This window comes from Zootermopsis nevadensis, unplaced genomic scaffold, assembly GCF_977971745.1.
Source record: "Zootermopsis nevadensis isolate Lab colony 2312 unplaced genomic scaffold, Znev_1.0 Znev_ptg000021l, whole genome shotgun sequence".
Taxonomy (NCBI): Eukaryota; Metazoa; Arthropoda; class Insecta; order Blattodea; family Termopsidae; genus Zootermopsis; species Zootermopsis nevadensis.
Genome location: NW_028259153.1, coordinates 15,172,686 through 15,183,014, shown reverse-complemented (window position 1 = coordinate 15,183,014; position 10,329 = coordinate 15,172,686). Strand labels below are relative to the sequence as shown.

At 39.7% G+C, this 10,329-nt stretch overlaps 1 protein-coding gene across 9 annotated transcripts in view; it reads left to right on the top strand.

The window, feature by feature from the left end:
* Positions 1 to 10,329, top strand: part of LOC110830226 (nucleolysin TIAR) — a 907,764-nt gene that overhangs the window by 75,572 nt on the left and 821,863 nt on the right. The gene's annotated exons all lie outside the window — the stretch shown is intronic.

Here is a 10,329-nt window from a genome sequence, read left to right as displayed (position 1 = left end):
GAAGGAACACACATTTGCATAAAAACATGTCTGATTTGCGAGTCAGTGAATTAGAAACATGGTTTATATTAACATGGTTTCTGAAAACACCCTGATTTTAAATGCGTGATGCACTTGTTCAGCAAAACAGCCTATTAACCTCTGACTAGGCCACCAGAGATCGCATGGGTTTTAGTGAGGGGGAGGTTGTTATAGACTCGCCTTTCTGTGTCTTCCGCTTTCCGCCGCCGAACAGCAGTGGACATGCGTAAAACGAGGTAACAAAACGTGGCTTCCACATGTGTCTGTATTTTGTGTGTGTGTTTTGCGGTTATCATTCCAATATAAAGTATCCCGTAAAAGTGTTTGTTGCTTAAAACTTGTGTGGTGTGCATTTTAAATAAGTGAAAAGTGTGTGAACATGTAAGATCTCCGCCCGTCGTGTCACGCCACATGTCGTTATGGCCGCAACACGTCATAGTCGGTGAGTTACTTAGCTACAATTGGATAGTGTCATCCCATCTATTATAAAGAACAGCTTTGTTTTGAACTACATCCAAATTAAGTAAATTAAAATTATTATACATGCTTCAGTTCATACAGTGAACGAGAATCAGTAAAACGGGACCAGATAACAGCAGTAGAGTATAAAAATTCTGAAAGTAATACGATTTCAGACATATTTAGGCTACATTAGAATTGAATAGAATTTATTTACATTCCATAGATTCTTCTTAGGCATAAGCCAAGGATGTAGAACAAGTCATAGCACAAATACAATACTTGTTTATAGCACAAATATAAATACATAGTTATAACAGCTATTTGCAGACATTTTGGAACTACAATATTACAGCAAAATAATTATGATGAGAAACCATCACCTTTCAGAAACCTAACATAACCTAACCTAACCTAACTTAACCCAACCCAACCCAACCTAACCTAACGTAACCCAGCACATGCTAACCTAACCACTAGTTAATTCTAACGAATTGCAATGTAGCCAAAATAACCGATTCTTACGTAACATAAGGTAGACGTGCCGAAACGTGACATGGTGATCACGCGTGCTCAAGCGTGACTAAGTGTGACCTGCGCTCACGTCGTGACAAGGGATCACCATAAGTGTCGAATTGTGACGAAGATTTAGAAAGCGTGAGCAAACGTGACTAAGCGTGACAAAGCGTGATGAAGCGTGACTAGGCGTGATTTACTGTAAAGGCGTGACGAGATGTGGCCTGAAGAGTCGAAAGACGCCGAATTTAGACAAAGCGTGACCCTGCGTGATAAAGCGTGACAAACCCTGACTAGTCGTGACGAACTGTAACGGTGTGGCGAATTGTGGCCATAAGTGCCGAATCGTCACAAAAATTTCCAAAACATTACCGAACGTAACAAAATACACAAACCTAACCTAACCTAACCTAACCTAACGTAACCTAGCACATACTAAACTATCCACTAATTAATTCTAACGTATTGCAATGTACCAAAATAACCGATCCGTACGTAACATAAGGTATACGTGCCAAAACGTGACATGGTTATCACGCGTGCTCAAGCGTGACTTAACGTGACTAAGTGTGACCTGAGCTCACGTCGTGACAAGGGATCACCATAAATGTCGAATTGTGACGAAGTTTTAGAAAGCGTGTGCAAACCTGACTAAGCGTGACAAAGCGTGATGAAGCGTGACTAGGCGTGATTTACTGTAAAGGCGTGACGAGATGTGGCCTGAAGAGTCGAAAGACGCCGAATTTAGACAAAGCGTGACCCTGCGTGATAAAGCGTGACAAACCCTGACTAGTCGTGACGAACTGTAACGGTGTGGCGAATTGTGGCCATAAGTGCCGAATCGTCACAAAAATTTCCAAAACATTACCGAACGTAACAAAATACACAAACCTAACCTAACCTAACCTAACCTAACCTAACCCAACCTAACGTAACGTAACCCAGCACATGCTAACCTAACCACTAGTTAATTCTAACGTATTGCAATGTAGCCAAAAAAAATCGATCCGTACGTAACATTAGGTAGACGTCTGGAAACGTGACATGGTGGTCACGCGTGCTAAAGCGTGACTAAGTGTGACCTGAGCTCACGTCGTGACAAGGGATCACCATAAGTGTCGAATTGTGACGAAGATTTAGAAAGCGTGAGCAAACGTGACAAAGCGTGATGAAGCGTGACTAGGCGTTATTTACTGTAAAGGCGTGACGAGATGTGGCCTGAAGAGTCGAAAGATGACATTTAGATAAAGCGTGACAAAGCGTGACTAGTCGTGACGTACTGTAACGGCGTGACGAATTGTGGCCATAAGAGTCGAATCGTCACAAAAATTTCCAAAACATTACCGAAAGTAATGAAATACACAAACCTAACCTAACCTAACGTAACCCACCACATGCTAAACTATCCACTAGTTGATTCTAACTTATTGCAGTGTAGCAAAAAATAACCGATCCGTACGTAACATAAGGTAGACGTGCCGAAACGTGACATGGTGGTCACGCGTGCTCAAGCGTGACTTAGCGTGACTAAGTGTGACCTGAGCTCACGTCGTGACAAGGGATCACCATAAGTGTCGAATTGTGACGAAGATTTAGAAAGCGTGAGCAAACCTGACTAAGCGTGACAAAGCGTGATGAAGGGTGACTAGGCGTGATTTACTGTAAAGGCGTGACGAGATGTGGCCTGAAGAGTCGAAAGATGACGAATTTAGATAAAGCGTGACCATGCATGATAAAGCGTGACAAAGCGTGACTAGTCGTGACGTACTGTAACGGCGTGACGAATTGTGGCCATAAGTGTCGAATCGTCACAAAAATTTCCAAATATTACTGAACGTAATGAAATACACAAACCTAACCTAACCTAACCTAACCTAACCTAACCTTACCTAACGTAACCCACCACATGCTAAACTGTCCACTAGTTGATTCTAACTTATTGCAATGTAGCAAAAAATAACCGATCCGTACGTAACATAAGGTAGACGTGCCGAAACGTGACATGTGATCACGCTTGCTGTAGCGTGACAGCGTAACTATGCATGACTTTATCTCACGTCATGACAAGAGATCATCATAAGTGTCGAATTGTGACCTAGGTATTTTCGATTTTGCAGAAATAAGCTTGAGAAGATATGACCTTGGTAATCTTAGGGACCTGTATCTGGTAAACTACTGGGTCGATTTTGTCGTGACTTCCACATGACCTTGATCTATCCGTGATTTCATTTTGACATGAGTATGTTCAACCAGACATTTCTGTTTTGGTTGAAGTAAGCTTGAAAATATATTACCTTGAGAAATTTAAGTACCGGTATCTGGCAAACTATTGGGCCGATTTTGCTGTGATTTGCACATGACCTTAACCTTTCCGTGTCCTCATTTTGACATGAGTATGGTCAACCAGGTATTTACGGTTTGGCAGGAATAAGCCTGAGAAATATGACCTTGAGAACTTTAGAGACCCGTGTCTGGCAAACTATTGGGCCGATTTTGTCGTGAATTCTTCATGGCCTTGACCTTTACGTGACCTCATTTTAACATGAGTATGGGCATTCAGGTATTTACGATTTTTTTGAAATAAGCTTGAGAAGATATGACCTTGAGAACTTTAGAGACCTGTATCTGGAAAACTACTGGGCCGATTTTATCGTGACTTCCGCATGACCTTGATCTGTCCGTGACCTTATTTTGACATGGGTATGGTCAAGTAGGCATTTACGTTTTGGTTGAAGTTTGAAAATATGACCTTGAGAAATTTAAGTACCGGTATATGGCGAACTATTGGAACGATTTTGTCGAGACTTGCATATGACCTTGACCTTTCCGTGACCTCATTTTAACATGAGTATGGTCAACCAGGAATTTACGATTTGGCTGAAATAAGTTTGAGAAAATATGGCCTTGAGAAAATTAGAGACCTGTATCTGGCAAACTGTTTGGCCGATTTTGTCGTGACTTCGTCATGACCTTGACCTTTCCGTGACCTCATTTTGACATGAGTATGGTCAACCAGGTATTTACAATTTGGCAGAAATAAGCTTAAATATATGACCTTGATAACTTTAGAGATCTGTATATGGGAAACTAATGTCAGTTTGTGAAGTTTGGCAGAAATAAGCATGAGAAAAATGACTATGACATGACCTTAAAACCTAGAAGCATCCATCCCGGAATATCGTGGGCTGTTTTTGTCGTGACCTTGATTTGGCCTTACGTTATGAATGACCTCAAATTTACATGAGTTTGGTAACTCAGATGCACCCGGTTCGGCAGAAATATGGGTGGGAGAAATTATCCAGAAACGACCTTAAATAATTTGATAGCTTGTATCTGGAAAATCCTTCGTGTAATCTTGTGGATTTCGCATGGTCCTGACCTTTTTGTGACCTCAAATTCACACGAATGATATAATTCAGTTACTTTCAGTTCGGCAGATATAAGAGTAAGAAGAAATGATTTTGATATGACTATGAAATCTTTAAAGTTCTGTGATCCGCAAACTATTGGCCTGATAGTGTCATGACCTTCTCTTGACCTTGGCCTAAGAGTGACTTCAATGTAATATGTGAATAATCACTCTGATACGTACAGCTCATAAGATGTGAGGGCTACAAAAAATGGGCAAAATATAATTTCGAAATTTCAGCGGCACGGATAACACATAACGTAATACAACTCATACGGATCTGAACCTGACCAACCTTAACCCATCCTAACGTAACCTAACCATACTTAACCCAACCTAAGGTAACGTAACCTAACCTAACATTATCCAACTTAACCCAACCTAACCTAACCTAACTTTGTCCAACCTAACCCAACCTAACCTAATCTATCTCATATAGCCTCATATTTTGGAATGTTATTGCCCAGACTTAGGCATGAATTTAATCAATAAGTTGATTCAAATTAACGTGAGTATGTTCATACAGATTGAAATAGTTAGGTAGATATTTTTGTTGCATTTATAAGTTCTTGATTTGTGTTGTCGTAAGCGAAACTGTCTTGAGGAAAGTGATTACTAAAGAATAGAATGATAAATAGTACTAGGATTGGAAGATGTAAAGAACGGTCGAATGAATGGAAAAAGGAAGGAAGTATGTGAGGGAGGAATGTTTCATGGGTGGAAGAAGCACGGAAGTTATGTAGAACGATTGGAATACACGAAGAATAGAGGATAGAATGAAGTAAGAATGAAACACAGTATCGAAGGCTGGAAGGATGGATTGACGATTGGAAGAAATTAATAAATAAGTAAAATGGAAAGGGTGGAATGAAGAGTGGAATGCCATATAAGTTGAAGTCAGTGCAGGCTTATGGATTGCCAGTCCGTGCTCTGACAGAAAGTAACACGGTGCGCAGTTCATTTTTCATCCCGTTTTAACGAACTGTATGCCTGTCCGTCTCGCTCACCTGATTCAGCCACGGACATCAGTATCATATGCCCGATTTTCGTGAAATTCGGCAGTAATTAGCGTTGCTCAATTGCATATATTTGTAACACCAAACCAATAGCAACTAATAACACTACTAACATACACTAATGACCGAAAGTACAAACCAGTATATGAGAGTTTAACCATGTTATTTTTGATTAAATTTATGGTATTAAAATATACGAGTACTTCAATTGATGGTGTAGTTACTTACGTGAATAAACACATGATGAAACGTGTGGTTCTTCTGTGATACGAACGTCTTGGTTTAGAAGGTACCAAGATGTAATGAAGCGATATGAACTGTGAAATTGCTATTGAAAGTGACGGTTTAGTTGAAGAGTTTATTGAAAACACAACAGAACGCAGTATTACGGAATTTGGAAACTGTGTACTCCACGAGTACTTCTTTCTGCACTAGTTCCCCCTGGTTGTGATATGAACCCTGATCGCTTGCTTACCTGCATATACTCGTAACATGTCCCACTGTTCACATCGCTCATGGCGTTTCGAGTAGGAGGGTGCCTGAGTGCTTTTATTAAGCAGCGTACGAAGTCCCTTAAATCACAATAAAACAAAATGGGACTGAGAATAGGGAAGACTATAAGAAGAGTGGTGGTGTGGGTGGAATGACTCTGTCTGACGGCGCCAGATTTTAATATCCAGCAGCTCCCCTGGACCACACCCGAGGGGCAGGAAGGGTTGAGACAAGATGGGGTGGCTGCTGCACTATTTCTCTCCTAGATTTAGCGGCACCCTTCCGCTCTCTTCGAAGTTCTGCAGTGCTCATGTTGGTTTCCTGCAGCTTGATAAACCAAGTACAACGGCACGGAACTTGAACCTCGGCGTTTCTATTTCATTATTTTATGTTCGTAGTTGTTTGACTGCCGTGTGTTGCAGTTTGCTTACGTTGTCTGACGTATTCAGGGTCTTGGGTCAGGTGCAGGTGGAAATTAGTACTGGCGACATGCATTGCGCACAGTTTGATCTAAGTTCCTCGACGGTGAAAATTCTTATTCGTCATCTCAATGTTCATCCTTGTAGCAGTAGCAGTTGTAATAATCATAAAGAAAACTTTGCATCAATATTATATTCTTTATTGTGATTTTCAGCACCATCTTCGATTTTATATTTATCAGTGTCATCGTTCTTGTTATTCATTTTCTTTTCATCTTACTCTTTGTTGTCATCTTTACCTTCATCATCAGTAAAATCTTCATCTTCTTCAATATTATCATGAAACATTTGTTCTTCTTTCTAAGGCATTTCGTGTATCTTTAATTCTTAGATATTACAGTATCTAATGATTAATAGCTTTTTAAGAAGGATTCTTCTCAACTGAGAGTCAGCTAGTCGATCACATATTTTCATATATAAATAATTGTCACGCTATTGGTGACCGGGCTTTGATTTCTGACAGAAACTATTCATTTTTACTTCACTACCGCGTTTAGACTGGCTCTGGGTCCACCCAGCCTCCAATCTTAAAGGTAACACAGCTTCATTTCCCCGGAGGTAAAGCACCTGGGGCGTAAAACTGACTACTCACCTTAATCTAGTACGAAGATCAAGAAAAGTGGAGATATACCTCGACGTCTGTATGGCGTGGTGCTTAGTTAGGCACCAGGAACAACTTTACCTCTTACCTCAAATAATTTGCATGTGTGTACATTTTCTGCCTTCTGTGACCTGGGTCAAATTATTGCGAATGCTGGTGCTACTGAATATGCTGCCTGTAAGTTATACTACGGCTTCTGTTGTTACTAAAACATTTAAATTCACGTCATTGATGCAAGGAAGGAACTTTATCATTCATCTCCCTTCTCCTTTATATAATGCTTGTTATTTTCATATTCGCAGAAATTTCTATTTGTGAAGGGATATTACAAACTTCGGAACGTGGCTTTATGTTTACCTAATTGTGCGCCCGAATATCCAGCTCCCACGGTACACGGATCGTAATTTATACGTCAGGGTAATTAAAAAACGAATCCTGATTTTTGTCTGGGGACTATAATACCAAAACAAAACTGTGAACTGTTAAATGAGGTATGTTTCAACGCCGTGCTGCCACGGTGTGTAGTTCAGACTGAAAGTTCGGTTTGACGTGGTGTCGCATTGCTCACCCCAGACAAATGAGCATTAGCCGAAACCTGTTTGAACCGATTTCAATTTAATGTGCCATTTATTTAGCACATTTTTCGCTATTTGTAATTGCTAGTACAAGAGACGGATTGAGCAATCACACACCAATAAAAAGCGATGGTAGTATTGTCCCCATTTTTAATTTCTACGGTCAAGATGTACTGGTTGACTGCCCTTCTTGTTTGGGAGGTCCTTAGTTTCGATCCTGGCTGAGAACGGGCTGAGATTTTCCATGTTCTCTCCTGTCTCTCGAAACAAACACCGGTTTTGTCTTAAAATAGGCCACTACCACCTACTTCCAAATCCCTCGTGTTCTACTATTCACGGAAATATCCTACTATGTCTAAATCGAATATTCGTAACACCATTAGTATTTACAGAGTCGTAAAATATTGGGATAACCAACCCATAATTTTTGAAAATCGAGGTGAAAATTGAAGAAAGTCGGTGTTGGGTTTCGATCCGCTGCCTTCTTATTGCTACGAAACAATATTTCTTCAGCATAAGAAAATGCATCTTACGGCTGTTTTTTCTCACGCTTGTGAAGCTGTGGGTACGACGCATAAATGTTTTCACGCATTCTCTTGGAATAATCCTGTGAATATGGCCGTTTCATTATTTATATCGAATTGTAGGTTATATACAGGGGTTAAGTTATATTTTTACTAAAACTTGGAACAAGAGAAAGTACAATGTTGTTTGTAAAGTAGCTTAAGTGAAGAAAGACTGTCTGTGAAATAAGTTCTTTCATACAAACTGCTTGTAGCCTACAAATAAGAAACTAGTATAATATTTACATATTAAAAAATTGAGGTATTCGTGATTTGTGCAGGTACACGTAATATTATTACGACTGTGAAACTTTAACAAGGTCGGGCCTGCGGTGAGCTGAACATGTAGGCCGTGTGTTCGACATATCTGTTGCTTAATGAATTCTGCACTATTAGTTGAATCACTTTTGACTAAACCTAACTGTTTATAGCGCAGTGGTAAATGGCTGTCTTCTGGGATGTTGCCCCGTGTTGTCTGGTAGAAGTTTACGGACGTTTCCGAACTGCCTGCTGCATCTATCTTCGCCCTGATGATGAAGGGAGCTACAATAAATTTTAGAATGTTGAGGACATATAGTTGTTTACTGTGCTGCTTGGTTGTGTGTTCCTCTGGATAGTAATTATAATATACCATCTTTTTTAGACATGCTTATGTATACACAAAGATGACGTCTTCAGACGGCCAGGAAACTGAATGAAGCTATACCATCTCGGAGAATCGATACCGTATACCGTGTAGTAGTACTGCCACTTCTAGTTCGTGTGATGACAACTCGGCTCCTACAGACTGTTTAAAGTGAGATGCTATGAGCGTCATCAGTTTGTGCTAGTGTGTCACGTCTCCTCCAGTTCGCCACTGAATTTCCTGACGTCTCTTGAGAGGTCTGGGGAGGAGGTTCAAGTCGTGGACGCGTAGCCGAAGACAAATGGGCTTTAGACTTCCATAAAATGAAGGATGATATTGAGCTACAAGACAATTTGTTTAGCTGTCAAGGGTCCGACCTGTGTCCTACCGGTGGACGACAAGAAAAGAAATGTCCCTTAGACAGGGGAATTTTAGATGGCTGTCGTATTAGAAGCAACACACATCAACATAACCAGACTGCCCCGCCTCAGACAATACGTTATTTTCTCGTTTTCACGATGTAAAATTCATTACCTGCCGTGTATGGGTTACAATTTATGACTTATATTTAGTGTATAGATCGTACACTGAAATCCTTCTGGAATATATTTCCTTATTTAGTCATATCTAGTAGCATTCGACAAATGAAAAATTGTATCGTACTTCTGATCTGGGAACAACGCACAAATTTATGATGGTCATAAATCTTCGAAGAACATTCAACTTACGTTAACCGTTTCATCCCTGAGTATTCTCGTTGCTCAGGTGCAGTGCCTTGTAGATTAACATTGTTTCGTTTTAGTATCGTTCGTTTTCATCTTCAATTTTAACAACTTTCACACTCATATAATGTGCCCGGGAACGTGTGTGGGTCCCATTTCCATGAGTGCGGAATTTAAGTTTAAAATTACAAACACTGTGCAGGTAAAGTCGAAATAATCACACCAAAGGTTACCGTGTTTCACATGAAATGTTAGTATTAATAGTATATTTGGATAAAAAATTACATCTTGTTGGGAGTGCTTGTTGCTGCTTTAAAATGCCTCAGTTTTTTGATTCGTTCTGTTGTTATTTATTCGTTTTCTTCCTGCCTTCGCTTCTCAGTGCCCTCTGAATTTCCTTCAGTCTCTATATCCCTTTGTTTTATCTCCAAAATTGTTTTCTTTATATCCTCATTTCTGTCGTCCTTCTTCCTAATTCTACCCTCTTGCAACTCCTTCCTTCATTCGTTATTAATCGTAATTAAAGCCACCCTGTTGTGTGATGATAATCAATATAAGACAAAAAAGAAATTCAGTCACACAACTATTTTTATTTGGTTATATCCATTACTTTGTTTTATTTTACTGTATGTTTTAATTCGAAATTACCTGTTTTCAGGTTAATGTATATTAAGGATACCACTGACTCACAAAGTGTGTAAATGTATTTTTATTCATATTGATCTCGTAATAATTTATGTTGTAAATTTTTCCTCTCTTCTTTATCATGCATCTCTGCCTTACTTTCCTGTTTGTTCATTGAGTACTATTCGTGTCTTTGAGTCACGTGTCATCCCAATGGAAAGAGAACA